At 38.7% G+C, this 20,138-nt stretch overlaps 1 protein-coding gene across 23 annotated transcripts in view; it reads left to right on the forward strand.

Moving 5' to 3' along the window:
- The window catches only part of GBF1 (golgi brefeldin A resistant guanine nucleotide exchange factor 1), a 121,790-nt gene that overhangs the window by 41,427 nt on the left and 60,225 nt on the right, over positions 1 to 20,138 (forward strand). For 3 of the 23 annotated variants that reach the window (XM_072739855.1, XM_072739856.1, XM_072739854.1), the window contains exon 4: positions 7,583 to 7,866. The exons of the other annotated variants lie outside the window; for them this stretch is intronic. The gene's annotated coding sequence lies outside the window, so the exon portion shown is untranslated. The remainder of the gene's footprint in view (positions 1 to 7,582; positions 7,867 to 20,138) is intronic. 23 annotated transcript variants of the gene reach the window in all.

The raw sequence follows: 20,138 nt of genomic DNA on the forward strand, positions 1-20,138 counted from the left end.
TTTATGGAGCCACCATGGATGTTCCAGACTGAGATATGTTTTGATGTGAGCTCTTAGATTCTATTCAGGAGCTCTAAAATGGAGGTAAAGGCCTTGTGCATGGGAAATATTTAAAGACTAAATTACTTACCTGTTACTTGATAGATTCACCTTATCCTTTGGATACCTTTCTAGGACAAGCAGGTCTATAGTCATAGTGAAGAAGAATGCATAGGTTAATCCTAAAGCTGACCAGGGACACTGTCCTGCCTATTTGGTGACCATGTGAGCCATGCTTTACACTGACATCTTTCCCCCACCTTGGTATATACCAAACTGTATCTGATAAACAGAATCTTTGTTGTGAAATTGAACTTGTTCAGCTCTGGAGCGGGGTGGGGGTGCATGGAGTGGGAGGGTGATTAAAATAGAGAATAGTTTACTTCCTCAAAAATTATAGATCATCTTTGGCTTCCTAGGAAACAGTCTGAAGCTGTGAATGAACTCTGGCCTCATATTCCTGTTGCCATTGACTTGGCTTAGTAGAAAATTCATACCTGGGAAAATCTATTGGATATGGGGCTTTTTTATAGGGTTGGTTTTTTTTTTTTTTTTTTTTTTTTTTTTTTTGGTTGTTGTTGTTTGGGGGAGGGGGGAGGTTTGGTTTAGCCTATAGAGAACCAGAGAGAATCCAAAACTGTTTTTAACTCTATATAGGAGTATACACAAAAGAGGCAAAGCAGGCAAAGGGAAAAACCTTTTTACTATAAAATCACTATTTATCTAACTCCCTGACCTCCTCTAGTCCTTGCCATTACAGACACATAATTTAAATAGCTTAATCAATTTGCCCTATTATTTTTGTTCTTTTTATTCATTTAGCACAACTTAATCCAGAATTTTTCCCTGGAGTCACCTATATATTTATTATCTTTAATGGTACTATAAAAATATGTTGAATCAGAATGTCATAGGTTAACTATTGTTTTCAAGTCTTTATTATGTATAATGAAACTTTAATCATCTTTGTAGTAATAATATTGTTTTTCTTTTTAATTATTTTTGTGAAATAATAGTCCATTTGTGGGATGACTGAGTTTTATAACTGTGCTATATATATCCTATATTGAGTTTAACTTTTTGTTTTTGCTAATTTAGTTGACAAGATGATACCTTTATAATTTGCTTTACATTTCTTTAATTACTAGAGCATTTTTTCAACTGTTTTACTGTTTGAATTTTTTCCTGTGTGAATTTATCTGTCCTTAACTCTTGGCCACTTATTTGACAGAAATTGGATAATATCCTCAGATTTGTATCAGCTCCTTTCATATCTGGATAATGCTTTTTTATCTTTTCATATTTATTGCCAGGCCTTTTTTTCCCCCCCTATTACTGTGGGCTATTTAAAACCTAGGTAGGTAGTGGTATTTTGGGTCCTTACAGAAAAGTGTTTGGGCATCAACTAGTTTATTTGCATCTGAAGTGTAGAAATGAGAGGTCCTGTGAGAACCCATGGAGCCTCCCTGTGTGGAGAGCAGGCCATCCAAGGTGTAAGGAGGGGAGATGAGGACAAGGTTGACACCAGACCTATAAATAACGTAAGGTTTAGCTTTGTACTTTAAAATAGAAATTAGGTCACTTTTATTGTCTTACCCGTTTTTTACTGGTTGGCTATGAAGAAGAGGCATAAGGATTTGGGGAGAAAATGCTACTGTTTTCAGCTCTCAGAGAAGTGAAGAGTACTGATACTAGAGTGTCCTGCCTCTTGTTTTCTCAATTCTCATAGAGTGAGATGACTGAGTGAAAAGTCTGGGTTTGGGGATTTGTTTAACTAGACATAATATCTAGCTTCCTAAGTAAGAAAGTGGAATTCTAAATGGTGAAAGGCCCTGGTATTCCTTTGCTGTGGCACCATGCCTAGGACAGATTTACATGGTCACCCAGCATGTGTCCTTCTTTTCACAACTGAACAAGGTCCTTTTTTACCTCTATTATAGACTTTTGTGCCCAATCATTCTCATTGGTCTCTCTGCAGAGTCAGAGGCCCAGACTCTTAGAACTTTGTCTATGGAGGTAGTATCTAGTGTTTTCTTTGGCTCTATTTTCTTCTCCAAAATGAGAAGAGTGGGCCAAATGATCTCTAATGTCCCTCAAGTCCTAAGATTGAGTTCATTGGCCTCTCATAAAAGTTTAGGAATCCTTTCAGAAGATTCTATTCTATATGAATGTCATTATACTGTATTTGTAATGAAAATTTTGATGTTGGAATATTACAGAACGTAATTTAAAGAAGAAAATATATACAGTCTTTACTCCTATGTGTTTTGAGATAGTCTAGCTTTATAGTTTCCCTTTGTGTTTTGTGTTGCTTAGGTCACTTTTCAGATGAACTGTGTTTTAAACTTATTTGTGTAATAGTCATTTAGTTTCAAGTGAATGATTTTGAGATCTTTGTATCTCTTAAAATTTTTCAGTAATTCTTGAAAATGGATTAATATTGCATGAATGTCAAGGGAATGTGTTCTATTTTTATTTAAAAACTTTTACTCACATTAAAATGCTTTACATTTTGTATGTTAATATATATGAAGATATATAGGCAAATGTCAGTTAAGCCTCACAGCAATTCTATGAAGTAGGCATGAAGACGTGGAATCATATTCCCCAGTACCTACTCTTTCTATCATATGCTACTCCCTTGGCAGCTCCTTTTACCTCTTCTAGCAGACTCTTTTGGAACTCACTTCTACAGTTGTATACTTAAGTTACAAGCTTGTATTGTTTTATTTTTATTTTAAAGATTTTACTTATTTATTTGAGAGAGAGAAGAATGCACACAAGGAGGGGTGCAGAGGGAGAGGGAGAAACAGATTCCCTGTTGAGCAGGGAGTCCAACATGGGACTCCAACCCAGGACCCTGGCTGGGATCATGACCTGAGCCGAAGGCAGCTACTTATTTGGCTGAGCCACTAGGCACCCCGATTTTTCAGTTTTAAGCATGAAGTTCTACTCATTTGTTTCTCTGTTGATGTTTACAAGGGCCAAGGTATCCTAGAACTAGAAGAGACTTCAGATCCTCCAAAGACTTAAACTTAAAAAACTTCAAGGACCTAGCAGATAGTATGACAGTAGGGAGCAGTGTGGTCTGTAGCAAACTAGAAGGCTACCCTTATCTAAACATTGTATTCTGTTTTTATTTTTATTTATTTATTTTTAAAGATTTTATTTATTTATTCATGAGAGACACGGAGAGAGAGAGACAGGCAGAGACACAGGCAGAGGGAGAAGCAGGCTCCATGCAGGAGCCCCATGTGGGACTCGATCTCTGGTCTCCAGGATCACACCCTGGGCTGAAGGCAGCACTAAACCACTGAGCCACTGGGGCTGCCCTATGTTCTGTTTTTAACTGCATATATCAAATAGTTGCAATATATTGGACCTTATTTGGATCCTGATTCATACAAACAAACATAACATGAAAGAAAAGTTTATGATAATTATAGAAATTGAATAGTTGCAAATTGAACAGTACAGCAGTAATTGATAAAATATAATATTATTATTTTATATATTTTTGTCCATTATTATTCTTTTAAATGTGATGACTGTGATATGCTTATGTTCTTGATGGATGAGATAATGTGATGTACAGGATTTGCTTCAAAATAATATGGGAGTAGAAGGGGATAATGAAAGAACAAGATTAGCCCTGAGTTGCTAATTATTGAGGCTGGGTTTATGGTACAACGGAGTGCATTATAGTAGTATGTTTACTTTTATGTAATTTTGAAAATTTTCATAATTAAGGTTAAATTATATTATTCAGAACCTAGTCTCCTTAGCACAGGAGTATAGAATGAGGAGAAAAGGAATCTAGAATAGGCTAGAACAAAGGCAGTTCTATTTGCTGTACTGCTTAAAGGTTGTCATCAGGCCCTTAATATATTCAGTTAAATAACTATTTATTTATTGTTATAAATATTCATTTGTCTAGAATATTCTGTTAAATATTTTTTTGTATTCTTAAGTAGCAAGTAATAACATATAATTACAAAATGTGGTTTCAGTTATTCTCAATAAATTCATTTATTGCTATAAAAAAATTAAACTCACAACATATACCAAAAAAACCCACATCTGTGGATCCAGCCCAAAAATTTAAAAAATTTATTTATTTGAGAGAGATACAGTGAGCGAGGAGGGGTAGGGGTAGAGGGAGAAGCAGAATCCCTGCTGAGCAGGAAGCCCAATGTGGAACTCGAACCCAGGACCTTGGGATCGTGACCTGAGCCAAAGGCAGAAGCTTAACTGACTTAGCCATCCAGGTGCCCCCAGTCTAGATTTTTTTTACCTGGCCTCCAGTTTGTGATTTCTGAGTCTGCCCCAGCCGTCTCAGAGAAGAAATTAAAGCACAGAGTCGTTATGATTTGACTAAGACCACATAGGTTATCAGAGGGAAAACTAGAACTCAGGTCTCCTGATTCCATATTCATTGTTTCTTATGAGAAAATTGCCCAGTTGACTTAAGAAAGAAGGGTTATGGTTATGCCTGGCAGTTTTCTTGTTTGCTAACCTTAGATACTTGTTTTTAGAACATTGGCTAGAGATTTGGCTTCTCTCTTTTTGTAAGGTGATAGGGCTAAGAGATTCAGTCTTAAAGTCTGGTGGAAATCCAGGTCTAGGGATGGTTATATTTCTTAAGACGATGAGAAATTACAGAGCTTAAGCAAGTTATAAGCATAAAACTTTAGCTAAGGCAGGGGGCTCCTGGGTGGCTCAATCAGTTAAACAAACATATGCCTTCAGCTCAGGTCCTGGTCCTAGGGTCCTGGGATCAAGTCCCACATCAGGCTCCCTGCTCAGCAAGGGGTCTGCTTCTCCCTCTGCCCACCCTGCCCCCCGCCCCACTCATGCTCTCTTTCTCTCCTCCTCCCAACAAATAAATAAAACCTAAAAAAAGAAAAAGCCAAAAAACAAAAACCAGAAAACTTTAGCTGAGGCAGACTAGAAAAATGAACCCATTGGTTCTATTTGATCCCCAAGTGAGATTTCACTTCCACTAAAAACTACTTGTATACATGAACTTTAAAACGTTTTTTAAAACTATTTTCTCCAAGTCTAGAGCATTAAGCCAACAGCATAGATGTGTAGATTTGCCAACTGTGGGGAATGTGTTACTAAGTAGCTGTGACAGAGCTTTGTTTGGTAAGACACTTTGCTGTAGAGCTGTTACTAGGTTTTGTACCCAGGTCAAATTGGGAAATAAGGATTTGGTTAGTCGTATTCTGTATATATTTTATTTACATGCTTAATTTAAAAGTCTGATAAACCTGAGTTGACTTCCAAAGAGTTATTTCTATACTGGCAAAAATTCACATTGTAAACACCAGTTGAAGGAAGAAGAATTATAGAAAGCCCAGAAGAAAGAATGACTCTTGTAGATAGATTTTAATAGTCTTTCCACCATTCCAACCTTTTCTCCTTTTTACCTTCCTACCCTAAGCCTGTTCATTTATATATTTTCTTTTCTTTTTTTTTTTTTTTTTCATTTATATATTTTCCCACCAAGACCAAACAGAAGCAAAAGAGAAGGAAGTGATCTTACAGAATTCCTTTGGGTATAGATGTTGAGTTCCTTTATTTTTTATTTTTAAAGATTTTATGTCTTTATTCATGAGAGACACAGAGAGGCAGAGACACAGGCAAGGGGGCTCCATGCAGGGAGCCCGACGTGGGACCTGATCCGAGGACTCCAGGACCACGCCCTGAGCTGAAGGCAGCTGCCCAACCACTGAGCCACTCAGCCATCCCGAGTTCCTTTAGATTTTAGTTCAATAACCTTTTTGAAGCATACTCTGTTTTTCTAAAGAAACTAAAAATTTTGTTAAATTAGTTAGTCATCACTCATTCATCTGTCACAGATTTTAGGCCTTTATATATTTTTCTTCCACTCAGGTATCAGTAATTAGGGAAAATATCATTTTTGAAATTGATGCAGATACCTGGAAGGAAAGAGTTGGAACCAGTAGTTTGGAAACTACATTCTAGATGTTCACTGGTAAAGACTTTGCCCTTAACTATGCCTAAGAAATATTCTAGACTAGAAGACAGGTAGATTCCCTTCCCTACCTGAGTTTGATTCTCATTTTTCAAAAAATTAAATAGAAAGTTAAAGCTATTGACTAAAATTAAATTGAGTTTATTTTGGGATGCCTGGGTGGCTCAGCCGTTGACTGCCTTTGGCTCAGGGTGTGATCCTGGGATCTGGGATCGAGTCCTGCATCAGGCTCCCTGTGGGGAACCTGCTTCTCCTTCTGCCTGCGTCTCTGCCTCTCTCTCTCTTTCTGTGTCTCTCTGAATAAATAAATAAATCTTAAAAAAAATAGTTTATCTCTATAGTTTTATAGATCCAGTCACACAGTTTAGCATCATATTATAATGGTATCAATTCTATTTTGGGGAAAGTGTTTGTCTCTTTACCCAGAATATATGTTCCTTGTAGTCAGGGACTATGCCTTTTACATTTTTCAGCTTGATAAATACTGACTTGTGTATTTAGTAGATATTTTGTTTAGCATGACTTTATTGGCTCTATTAAACTCAGGGGGCAATAATATTGCTTGTTAAGTTATTTATTTATTTATTTATTTATTTATTTTTATTTTTATTTTTTTGCAGTTTATTTCTTAGTAATCTCTACATCCAACATGGGGCTTGAACTCACAGCCCAGAGATCAAGAGTCACATGCTCTTCCAACTGAGCCAGCCAGACCCATCCTCCCTTTTTAGGTGACAGTAATATGATAGGAACTTTATATATTTCTTTCATTTAATCCTTCCCAGAAGACTTCAACATAATGTCATCATCATTTTATAGAAGGGAAAAACTGAGGTTCCAAAAAGTAAAGAACTTGTATACATTTATGTTCTAAATAAGTGGCAGAATTCAGATTCTAAACCTAGGCCATTTTCACTGATGATAGCTCCTATTCTTACCTTCATATCATGCTCCCTTAAGAGCTTTGGAATCATTGCTATAAGTCTTAATCTGTTCTCAGCCTCTTTTTTTTAGTAAATATGAAAGTCATTTATTCTGTGGGTCTAGAGCCCTACATGTTTAAAAAAAATTTTTTTTAATTTTTTATTTATTTATGATAGTCACAGAGAGAGAGAGAGAGAGGCAGAGACACAGGCGGAGGGAGAAGCAGGCTCCATGCACCGGGAGCCTGATATGGGATTCGATCCCGGGTCTCCAGGATCGCGCCCTGGGCCAAAGGCAGGCGCCAAACCACTGCGCCACCCAGGGATTCCGAGCCCTACATGTTTAAATTATGATGATGGATTGCTCTTCTGAGAGCCTAGGTGGCTAATGGTATGTATAGCGTATGTATAGAATATGGGTTTAGGGGCGCCTGGATGGCACAATCAGTTAAGCATCCCACTCTTTGTTTCGGCTCAGGTCTAATCTTGGGGTCATGAGATCTAGCCCTACATTGGGCTTGCCACTCAGCGTGGAGTCTGCTTGAGTTTTTTTTCTCTCTCTCCCTCTGCCCCTTCCCTCCTCAATTTAATAAATAAATCTAACATATATATATTCTAGAGCCACAAAGACCTGGCTTAGAAGACTGTCTTCAGTTTGGTGACCTTCAATAGATTACTTAACCTGTTGGAGCCTTATCTGGTTTATGTACAAAACAAGGACAGTTTGGAAACTTCTCAGCAATAAGAGGAATAAACTATTGATATACTACAAGAACCTGGATGGATCTCAGAGCTGTTATACTGAGTGAACAATTCCAGTTATATGACATTTTGGAAGAGGCAAAACTATGGATACAGTAATAAAACCTTTCTCATAAGGTCATTATGAAAGTTAAAAACAAGGTAATGTCACTAAAGTGTTCATCACAGTATCTAGTATGTAGTACAAATGACTAAATGGTTGTTTTTTTATTATTTTATTATTTATTTATTATTTTTATCATCAAAGTATGATATTAAATATAATGACATTCATTGAAAGGAGAATGGAATATACTTTCACACCATCTGCATGAGTATAGTCAGTAAACAGAAAAATGAGTAACTGTGAGTCAGATAGAGTATGTGTTTTCACATGTCTTGGCAAGGGACTTGAGGTCTTCTGGAGGGTAGGGAAAGATTAGGCCTAGTATTTCTGGAGTATCTTGCAGCTGGCTTCTTTTCTGGCTGCATCTGTAGTTCTCTTGATATTATTCTTCAACAAAATAGCTTTGGTCTCAGAAGCCACAGCTTCTTTCACTGGCTTCAGATTAGAGCTAAAATTTTGATTGAGCAAACTGATCAAAGAAGGAGCTGGAAGTGGTTCTCATACTTGGAAGATGGTAGCTGGTCTGTATAACAGCTGTGGCTTCCAGAACCATTTCCTCCTGCCAGCCATAGTCTCTGTATTAGACAGTGACAGCAGCAGGGCAGGCATTATTCAAGGGCTAAAAAAAGTTAAGGTCGAAGTGGCATTGTAGTTGTACTAGCAGTGAAAAAGAGGCTCTCAATTGAAACCTTGACTTTTCCACCACGTAGGTTGGTTGTCTTTTATAAGAGCTCAGAACTTGAATTAAAACAAGTTGACCTGATAGTAAAAAAGGATTCTGACCTTACAATATTTGCTATATTAGTTACTTAACCAGTATTACTAGCACTTACTAGTCTGTGAATTACATTCATTTTAGCTAATGACACTGAAATTGAGGAAGCAGAAAAAAATGGAATGTTTGGGGATCTAGGTATAGGACTGTGTGTGGTTTAAAAGTGACTTATTTTTTCCTAGTTTCTTCACAGCAGTGACACTAAAATTTTAAGCACAGCTCTATCATTCATTTTGCTTCTTTCATAGCTTGTCTTATTGTATACATTGACTAAGTGATTGCTGTGAGGAATATTACTCCTTTCTAGGTTATGAGGAAACATTACCAAGGTGACTAGTCTATTGTTTTGCTTTGGTTTTGGTTTTTAGTTCCTTGATAGTTAATGCTGAGTAGTTGGTTAGGACAGTGGTTTAAAATAAAAGAGGATCAGTATTTTCAAAAATCACCATGCTTGGTTGCACAACTGTGAATATATTTAAAAAATTCAATTGTACACTTTAAAGAGGTAAGTTATATGGCCGGTGAACTATATATCACAATAAAGCTGTTACCCCAAGACATGCCATACCAAAAAAAAATATCATACTGATCTATAACCTTTTCATGGAAGGTGTTGGACTAAGAATTTTCCAGTTGGATATTGGCATTTAGGTAGGATCCTGAAATCATCTAAAAATGATGGGAGTATTAAATGACTTTTTGAAAAATTCTTAGGGTTCATCTACTAAGCAAATAATCATTCAGGTAGTCATGATGTAGACATTGGTAATTTTGCAAGGGAGGATGATAAGGAGCATCATTTAATTTATAACAATGAATCTTAACTGGCAATTTTGCCTCCCAGGGGAAATCTGACACTATATTGAGACATATATTCGGGAGGGAGGTAGGCTATTGGCATCTGGCAGGTAGAGGCCAGGAGGGATGCTACTAAACATTCTCCAGTGTACACAATAGACTTGCAAAACAGAATTATCTGGCTGTTTTCTTCTAAGATTTGTCTAGTTTCAACTCATATTTAGGTCTTTGATCCATTTTGAGTTAGAATGGAGTCCTTCTAATAGGAATAAAATAACTAAAAATATTTGCAAACAGAAAAATGGTACTTGAATTTAAGTTCAAACCAATATATACTTGGGGTCTGTGTGTGTGTGTGTGTGTGTATGCGTATGCGTGTATGTGATTTTTTTTTTTTTTATGATAGTCACACACACACAGAGAGAGAGAGAGAGAGAGAGAGAGAGAGGCAGAGACACAGGCAGAGGGAGAAGCAGGCTCCATGCACCGGTAGCCCGATGTGGGATTCGATCCCGGGTCTCCAGGATCGTGCCCTGGGCCAAAGACAGGTGCTAAACCGCTGCACCACCCAGGGATCCCACGTGTATGTGATCTACACTATGTTTAGGAATCATAGACCTTTTGTAGTCTGTATTCTGATCCAGAAAGGCAAAGTAGACTGTTCTCTAAACACACTGGGCTTCTTACTTGCTGTATAGTTGAAGAGGCTCTTAAAATGGTGGGCCTCATTCTACAAGATTTTGAAAACAAAATTACAGCATGCCAACACCTTGAATACTATATGTAGTTCTGGTTGCAGCATCTAAGAAAGATATATTTAAAAACCTGAAAAAGGAATCCCTGGGTGGCTCAGCGGTTTGGTGCCTGCCTTTGGCCCAGGGCGCGATCCTGGAGTCCCGGGATCGAGTCCCACGTCAGGCTCCCGGCATGGAGCCTGTTTCTCACTCCTCCTGTGTCTCTGCCTCTCTCTCTCTCTCTCTTTCTCTCTCTCTCTCTCTATATATATATAATCATAAATTAAATCTTTAAAATAAATAAATAAATAAATAAATAAATAAATAAATAATAAAAACATGAAAAAATTCAGAGAAGGGTAAAAAAAATAGGGTATCCCTGGGTGGCACAGCGGTTTGGCGCCTGCCTTTGGCCCAGGGCGCGATCCTGGAGTCCCGGGATCGAGTCCCACGTCGGGCTCCCGGTGCATGGAGCCTGCTTCTCCCTCTGCCTGTGTCTCTGCCTCTCTCTCTCTCTCTGTGACTATCATAAATAAATAAAAATTAAAAAAAAATTTATAAAAAAAAAAGAAATAAAAATAAATAAATAAATAAATAAATAGGGGACTTCCAGTCTTAGAATATTAGAATTCAGGAACATAATCTTCAAATTGAAATCAGGTATAAGAAAACATTCTTCCTTGTGTTTGTAAATAAATTTAAAAATTTTATACAAGGGATTGATTCAAGAAGGATTCTGATCTGAGGTCTAGGAATGGGATTCAGGAGATTAATAGACTTCCTGAAATTATAGAGAATTGTACTTGTGTGTGTATATATATACATATATATATGTATATATATACACACACACACACACACACACACTTCTGAGAAGACCTGTACTTCATCAGAATCTCAAACAGCGCTATTAAGTTCTAAAGCTCTATGAACTTAGCCAAGTAACTTTACCTTTTTGTGTTTCATTTTCTTTCATCTGTAAAATGATGGAGCTATCCTGTGATCCTTAGTTTCTTTCCAACTCTGGTGTTCAGACTTCCTTTTCTTTATGAATTGGCATTCTTAGTTCCACATGCCTGAGAAAGTGTTAGCTTTAAACTGGATCACAGTGAAAAAGTACTAAGAGGTACCACTTCTAATTCTGGGCAGTATCTCCTAGCTACAGAAGGTAAAGTCCTTTCAGCTATATTTCTCTCCTAAAGAATCATTTCAATAAATTTTAATTGAATGTTTTTGGTATGCCAAACACTTTGGGGTGCTTTGTGGAATGAAAAAATAATCACATTTATTGAGCGACAGATACTGTTTTGAACAGGTAAAGGGTAAAAGGAGAACATTCCTGCCAAAAGATGGAGGTAGGACAATTCAAGGTTTGGGGAAGAGCAAGGAATCTAGTGAGGGAGAAGGGTGACAGGTAGGTTGAATTCATGTTGCAGAGGGTCTTACTTGCCAACTGAGGAATGCTACTGGGTGTAGTGAAAAGAGACCTAACTGGAAATCTGAAGACTTAAGACATAGGCTGGGCTTAGTTATAATTATGTGTGTTATCTTGAGTAAGTGACTTAACCTCTGTTAACTTCAGTTTCACAACACACACACACACACACACACACACACACACAGTTGGGAAATGGACTAGATGAATGTTTTTTTACAACTCTAAAATTCTATTATTCTCCTTAATTCAGTTAGAACTGGGAAATCATTGAAGTTTTCTGAGCATTGGTGTTTTCATCAGCAGAATTATTATTGTTTCACTGCTTGAATGCTACTGCTTCCTTCACTTTTATGTGATTGATCTGGAAGGACTTTCGCTTTAGATAGTTCTTGATGTGGTCAAGGAGTTGGCCATCATTATCATTATTAGGTTGTATTCTCAAGGACTTGGGAACTACCAGGTACCTGTTCTTGAATCAGATCTGAAGCTAGTCTTGTTTCCTCATGTTCCCAGTCACTGACCTGAGAGCTGGAAAATGTGTCCAGAGTGTGGGCAGCAGGTAAGTGCTGACATTTTGATGGCCACATCATATTTCAGGATCTATGAGAAGGCCTGTAATGACCATAGAAAGCCAGCCAAAAATCCTCTTGCCATGGACAAATGGGAGAAGTTACTAAGTTTAGCTGACATTAAGCTGTAAATTATTTGAAAGGTGGAAAAGGATTCTATTCAGAGGCTATCTAGAATTTCCAATTACAAATCAGGTCTGTGTGCTATAGGGGCTTTCATCCCAGGAAAAGTATGGCTTTCTCTCTTTGTCTTTCTCTGCACTTTGTCCCTATTATATTGGAAGGTGATTTGTAGCTCTTCTGGGATCTGGCATTTTAGTGCTTCCTGCTATTCCTAGATGCCAGGGGACTCAGGATGATAGGATCAGAGGTTGGAACTGCTGATTAAAAATTGCAGTACAGGCTTAGTTGGAATTGGGTTTTATCCAAGCATGATAAAGACATGTATGAAATAGAGTAAACTCCTGATTTTTTAGAGGAATATTCCTAATGATATTCACAAATCACCAAACTTGGCAAATAAGTCTTTATAAGAATTGAATAAATTAAGAAAAAGTCAAATTTTCCAACAGAAAGACGGGCAAAAGACTTGAACAGACACTTCACAAAAGAGAATATCAGAACAGTCAGTAAACATAAGAAAAGGTTCTCAACTTTGTTAGTCATCAGAGAAATTCAAAGACACAGTGGAATACTACACACAGAGTGGAATGACTAAAATGAGCTGATAATGCTTATACCCTGTGAACCAGCAATTCCATATTTCAGATATAATCAATATGAATTTATACAGGGACGCCTGGGTGACTCAGCAGTTGAGCTTCTGCCTCCAGCTTGGGTCATGATCCCAGGATCGAGTCCCACATTGGGCTCCCTGCAGGGAGCCTGCTTCTCTCTCTGCCTATGTCTCTGCCTTTCTCTCTGTCTCTCATGAATAAATCAGCAAAATCCTTTTTTAAAAAAAGAATTTATACAATATATTCACCAAAAGCTATGTATAAGGATATATATAGCAGTGCTATTCATAGAAGGCAAAAAGAGGAAACTACCCAAAAGTCCATCATAAATATAATGGATAAATAAAATGTAGTATATTCTCATTTGACATACTATAATCTCAATGGAATACTATACAGCAAGTAAAATTAGTGAACTATAGCACAGATGAATTTTTATAATGTAATATTGAGCAAAAGAAGCCAAACACACAAAGGAGTCCATACTACATGATACCATTTATATATTAAATCCTTTGCATTGATTACACAAAGCAAATCACTGGTAGTAGAGGTCAAGATCATGGTTACCTTTGAAGAGATTGTGACCAGAAGTCATGATAGGCACTTTTGTTCTGGATCCTAGTAATGTTCTGTGTGTTGATCTTGGTGTTACATGGGTGGTTAAATTTGTAAAAATTCATTGGGCTACACTGAATAGTGTTACATACTTAAACTGAAACATTTCCTTTAGAAGGGCTTAATTTTACAGATGCTGTGGAATCAGCCAGCTCACTTACTAGCTAAATAACTTACTGTTACAAACCAGCATTAGAAAAGGATTCAAGGATAGCCCAGGTGGCTCAGCGGTTTAGTGCCGCCTTCAGTCCAGGGTGAGATCCTGGAGACCCGGGATCAAGTCCCACATCCGGCTCCCTGTATGGAGCCTGCTTCTCCCTCTGCCTGTGTCTTTGCCTCTCTTTCTCTCTGTGTCTCTCATGAATAAATAAATAAAATCTTAAAAAAGAACAGGATTCAAACCTGTCTCAAAAAAGTTATTAATTACAATTTGTCTTGGATCTTCAGAGTTACTCTTAAATAGTTGAAATAGTAAATGTTAGATCTATGGATGCAAAGATATATATTATTTTGGTCATCAGTACTGATAAGATGGCCTTTGGGGAAATTAATGTAAGATCACTAAAATAAAGTGGCAAGAGGAGATGTTCTGTTTACCCTGATATTAGTTTTTTAAAGATTTTATTTATTTGTTTGTTTATGAGAAAGAGAGAAAGCACGAGTGATGGAGGGAGGAGCAGAGGGAGAAGTAGGGAGTCTGATGCGGGGCTCTATTGCAGGACCTTAGGATCATGACCTGAGCTGAGGGCAGACACTTAACCGACTGAGGCACCCAGGCACCCCACCCCCGTAGTAATTTTTCCCCCATCACGGTCAGGCTCCAGAGGTTGTATACGTGAAGCTTGCTCTTTCTCTTTAGGCTGTTCAGTTTGTGGCTTTTCTTAGTTCTGCCTGTCTTTGTTCATAAGTAAGATATTGCTTGCCCACCTTTCTTGGCTGTTTAGCTGCTCTTGTTCATTATATTCAGGTTAGGCTGGATTTTTTTGTGGATTTTGTGTTTTTTGTGTGAGAATTTTTGGTCTTTCTAGTTACAATTTTTTATGTGTCCTTGTTTGTGGATCTGGAACTTGATTCATTATTAGTTGTGGAATGAAAGGCAAGATACATATTTTGGAAAAAATACATCTGAAAAAAAAATCCTGAATTTTTTTCCTATTCTAGATCTACTGCCATAAAGCTTTAATCAGAAGCTAATTTAGGGGCACCTGGGTGGCTCAGTGGTTGAGCATCTGTCTTTGGCTCAGTTCGTGATCCTGATGTCTTGGGATCGAGTCCTGCATCAGGCTTCCTGCAGGGAGCCTGCTGCTTCTCTGCCTATGCCTCTGCCTCTCTCTCTGTGTCTCTCATGAATAAACTTTTTAAAAATCTTAAAAAAAAAAAAAAAAAACACCAACCAAAAAAGAAGCTAATTTAGTGATGGAGTTAGTCCTAGAAATTGCCTTCAATTCTTGTGTAATTTATTCTGTGTTTCTGGGTTATAGAAGAATCTCATGATTCTTGGTTTACATTTGTATAATTTAAGAAAATATGACCGTCTGTATTTTAAATATATATAGGCCTCATCTTTTCTGTTGGGCTTAAAGAGCTGTGTTGGATATTGTAGAACTGGAAAGAGGCCATGTGGATAGTTATGGGATTTAGATGGATTTGCAGTGGGTAGAAGTGGTGAATTGGAAAAGTAGTAGGATACACGTGTTTTTCATTCAAGTCTAGTCTATTCTTACTGTTTGATGTCAGAGTAAAAAGTGTCAGTAGCTTGATAAGGCAAAAGCATCTCAACAGAGTGGAAAAAGTTGTGCCTCTCTTCTATTGACTGAGAGGAGGTTATATTTTCAAACTAGCTTCCTGAGAAGAAACTAAAGTTGTACATCTGCCCTGCTTATTCTTGTTGTCCTGATTTTGGCTTTTCAGATCTTTCCTATTAAATATGATATGTTATATTAGCATTGAATATTTCAGAGTTGGCTATGACTGTATTGGTTGAGATCCCTGTTAATCTTAAATCATTTCTACTACTGGCGTCCCCTGAAATAGAGGCATGCATGAATGCTTATATTCTGAGGAGTACAAGCACTAGGGGTTTTTTCTGGGACTGTTAGAAAACCTTCCAGCAGCTTTAACCTAGGAGAGATTTGGGGTTTGCAGGTAACTATGAGGGTTTGGTTAGTTTATTGCTTCTACACAAGGCTGTTCTTTATCAGCCCCAAGCCATGGGGGTTTGAACAGGGGTTGAGGAAGGGGTTGATTTTCTATTTATTAGAGGTGACATGAGCAGTGGGGCAGTGGCAAAGAGGCCATGTTGCTTTTGCTAAATATACATCCCTGACAGTTGGATAATAGGTTCCAGGAAGTTCAGTGGAAAATTAAAACAAAGCAACATTTATAGCTGATTGAACTTGAAAAGCCATTTTGGTGTTGAATGGCAAATATGTAGACTTCAGCATTCCTGGAGCCTGATGCATCTCACTGGATGGCCCTGTTCCTGTGTACATGATGGTCTGGGGACTCAGCAGTGTGCAGGGTACTCTCCTTTAGAGAGTGCTTTGAGGAAAGAACATTTATTGCTGCTTGCCGAAGTCCCCTTCCCGTAGGCCTATGTTACACAGGTTCCTCATGTCTGGGGAGCACCTTTCCTCTGATAGTTTGAGGACTTGTTAGAAGGACAGGAATGTCTGGCAAGAAACAGGAGCTCTTAAGTACTATAAATACTCCTACTCTATTGAGGCTGAAGCTCTATGCAGATTACTGTGGTTTATACACATGATCTTAGCATGGTAACATTTCTGATTAATGTCCTTAGCTGTCCTGAGGCCACTGGCTTGAGCCTTAAATTGAACTAACTTGGCTGTGAAGAAAGAGCTTTGGAGTCTATGCATGGGGTAGTTAATTTTCTCATGATCAGGAGAGAGGCTGCAGGAGAGGAGAGAGTGAATACACAGTACAGGGATTGTAGGTGGAGAGAGAGAGACTTAAGCCTTCTGCAACCATGAAGAAAAGTTGCTGTGCACACCCATCTTTTTCTCCAGGATGATCGCATGCTATTATTCCTGTTTGTCTTGTGAAGAATGACACTTAGATACCTGATGGCATCTTCTGAGCATTGGTTTGATAAAGATCATGAAAAAGCTCCTGTCACTTAGCCCCGTCAATCCCATAAGAACATCATGCTTAACTACCCTGGCTGTCAGGAAAACATGAATTGTGGATATGGACCTAATTTTCTTCTGTTCCCACCCAGGTGAGCTGCCTTTGTTGGCTGTTGAACCAGCCATTCCTGCGCCCTGTGAATTTCCCCAAAGTTGAACTATTCCAGTGGAACTAAGCTAACAGGTTCTCTAGCTTATCATGTCACTCCTGCCCCCACCCCCCCACCTCCCACAAGAGGGTTTTCTTCCCTTGAATCCTAACAGGAAAACACAGCTCCAGCCTTTAATAATTCCCTCAGCTCCTCCTTTCATTAATGAAGAGCTTTAGTGGACCCCACTTTTAGACTCCCTTCCTGTAAATATGGTGGAACGTTTACAAACTTAGAAAATGTTAAGTCTCTCTCTGCCCGCCCTCAGCTGAGGGATTGAGGCATAATGCACTTAAGGAGTCTCCTCTCAGCTACAGCCACAGCAGGTCTATGCTTAGGTTGCTTAGCAAGCATTTATAAACTTCGAATAACCTGGCACCAGGCCCTCAGTTCACTTATGTTTTGATGCTAGTGAAATTTAGCTTTTAGTTAGATAACCTTTGTTGCTGGGGGCCTAACTTGTAGTTGGGAATCTCACCCATTGCAAGGCAGTCTTGGCAGCTGATCCACTGTTGTCTGTGCAATTTAAGAGTCTTTAGTTTGAGTAAACACATACTTATGGTGTTACCAAACTATGAAACTGATGCTGCAACGTAGAAGCAGCTCTTTCAGTTTGGTTTCTCCAGCACAAACAATTCTGCTCATGAAACTGCGTCAGGTGCCTTCCTCAGGTGCTTGTAGTCACTGAGGAAGAAACAGATTTCTAGTAAATTGAGTTTAATTGTGGCCTGTTTCATTCTTTCCCTGCATCTCACACCGGCACCATTAGTTTGCTTTCTAAGCCAGTCAAAGCAAAGATTTGCCTTGTCCTGTGATCTGAGGCTTGCTAGGCTCATCTTGGTGGTCTTGTAATGGTGAGATTAGGGCCAACGTGTGAGGAAATCCCATGGTTCTTGTGGTGGTGTCTTTCCGATATAGTTCTTAGTGAGTGCTCACTTTGGCAGGACCGAGGACGTGGTTCTGAACATGTACTTCAGAGGCCCTTCCAGTGCAGCATTGTGTCTCTGGGCAAAGGAAGCATCTTGTGACTTTGAAAGCAGGCTCCTTGTATTGTGAAGGGCAGGTTCTTTTCCCGCTTCGGGGAAGTGACTCTGCAAAAAGCTTCATGATCTTCTGAGTATACGCAAGTCCTTACTGCAGTTAGTACTCTTCTTTTCCTGAAATGAGAAAGTGATTTACGAGGTGTGGGCCCTTACGTGAAAGAAAACAAAAACGGTTGCTGTGTGGGCCTATAAAATTATTGTGCCACCTCAGTGGTGTGGGTTACAGGAGGAGAAGATGGAGAGGGGTAGCTGGCTCTCCCTTGCTGGGGCTCAGCTGCCCCAAATACTTGTGATATTGTGGGTTATTTATGAGCTCGTCTGGGCTGGGATTCACCACCCCACACCCTGGTAGGTGAAGATTTGCAGGCAGAACGTAGAAGCCCTCATTAATCTTTCTGATCTTGTTGAGGATTTCTTGCCCGCTAGAGCTCCTGTTGGAAAATGTACTGGCCTTTCCCACTGAACGGCAACGGCTCAGATTAATATTAATCCCTTTAATGCTGCAGTTCATGATATAGTCATTAGGTGACTTGGAACTAATCCTGTCCACCTAACTAGTGTGATTTATTAAATACACATGGAGATCGAGTCTGAATACAGCCAGGCAGAATCAGCAGCAAATAAATACCTCTGTGTATCTGTATTAATGCTGGTTGATTGGGACGCAATTGCAGGCTGGGTGAGGGAGAAACAAGGGCAAAAGGAGGCTGAGCTCTCTAATCAAAAGCATTTGCCCACCCCTAGTCTTTAATTTAAGTGGTAGAAACTACAAAAACTCTAAAGACATAGGCCCAAACTAGGGAGAAAGAAATCCCTTGAACATATCAATTATTTGAATGATTTTTCTCCTATCCTTTTTCTTCCTTTAAGTTTTCAGAGTAACTATTCAAATAGAACTTTCTCCATGACTTAACTTGCTTAGATTCTTTGAGTTCTTAATCAGTAGACACCCTAGGCAGGGCACTGGGCACACTGGTCTATCTCCTCTTCTGGCTTCAGGGCTTAATTTTTTTCTTTTTTTCTTTCTTTCTTTCTTTATTTTTTTGAAGGGGTAAGGATGTAGAGCAGCCAAGCCTTCCAGATAACAGTTCTCTTCTTTGATATCCTTGCCCAAGCTAGCAGAAGCATAATTTCTTTTGCAAATAATTGAGGTTTATCGTTTTCCTTTCTCAGACCTCCTTTTCTTCTCCCTCTTTGCTCTTTTAGCAGAGATGGCATTAGTATGAAAAACATCTATCTAGCTGGCTTCGTTTAATCAGGCAAGTCTGACATTTGTGAAACCTCTTATTAACATTTTCCCCAAAGAGCACAAAATGGCCTCTCCTCCCATCTCCCCTCCCAATACAGCCACCTCAAAGTTTAGGCTGCTTTCCATCACTATTGGCAGGCTGTTCTCAAGAGATGTTACTTCTCTAAACTCTCACTCTTGGCTGTTGGCCACTGGTTACATATGGGGGGACCTTCTGTTCAGGTGCTGCCCTATTCCTTGTAAACATTACTTTTTACCAGTTTTTCCTGGAAATGACAAGAAATCTTCCACAGGAAGATTGGGGTATGGATTTCTTTATTACTTCCCTGTGACCTTTTTTCCAACTAATTCAAAAACATTGGTTGAATACTGTTTATGGCCTTCCAGTAGGCCCTCTAGTTAACACAAAAGCAAAGAAGCCTTGTTCCTTTCTGCCATCCAGGAACTTACAAACTATGATTAGCTGTTCCATAAGCTAAAGCAATAGCACTCTGGAAGTACCAGGAAGGGTGAGATTGATTCTAGTAGCAAGAAATCAAGTATAGTCATCCTGGCTGGAATTGAGGAAGTAAATAGTGAGGGAGCCAAGTCTAAACTCTTGGAAAGGTCTTGGTTTTGTTACTGCCATCAAAGCAGAGATCTTGTGTACCTGAACCGGGGAATAAGAACTAACCCAGAATAGGAATCTTGACACATCACGGGGGCCAATAGTACTTCCTAGTTTTACTGCAAGGTGGGCAGTAGTAGTTCTGTTCATTGCTTGCACTCTTCAGTTTTCTTTGTCATTACATTTATCTACTTTATTTCAAAGTAGCATACCGGTTCATATCTAAATGAGGACAATAGTCTTTTGTCAGGTCTATGTTTAGATCATATTTATAAGAGGTTCTATCTCTAGTTTTTGGTTTTGTGTGTGTGGTTTTTTTTTGTTTGTTTTTTGTTTTTTTAAGATTTCATTTATTTGAGAGAGCAGGAGAGCACGAGCAAATTGAGGGGCAGAAGGAGAAACAGACTCCAATGTGGGACTCGATCCCTAGACTCTGGATCATGA

The sequence above is a fragment of the Vulpes vulpes genome, chromosome 15, assembly GCF_048418805.1.
Source record: "Vulpes vulpes isolate BD-2025 chromosome 15, VulVul3, whole genome shotgun sequence".
NCBI lineage: Eukaryota > Metazoa > Chordata > Mammalia > Carnivora > Canidae > Vulpes > Vulpes vulpes.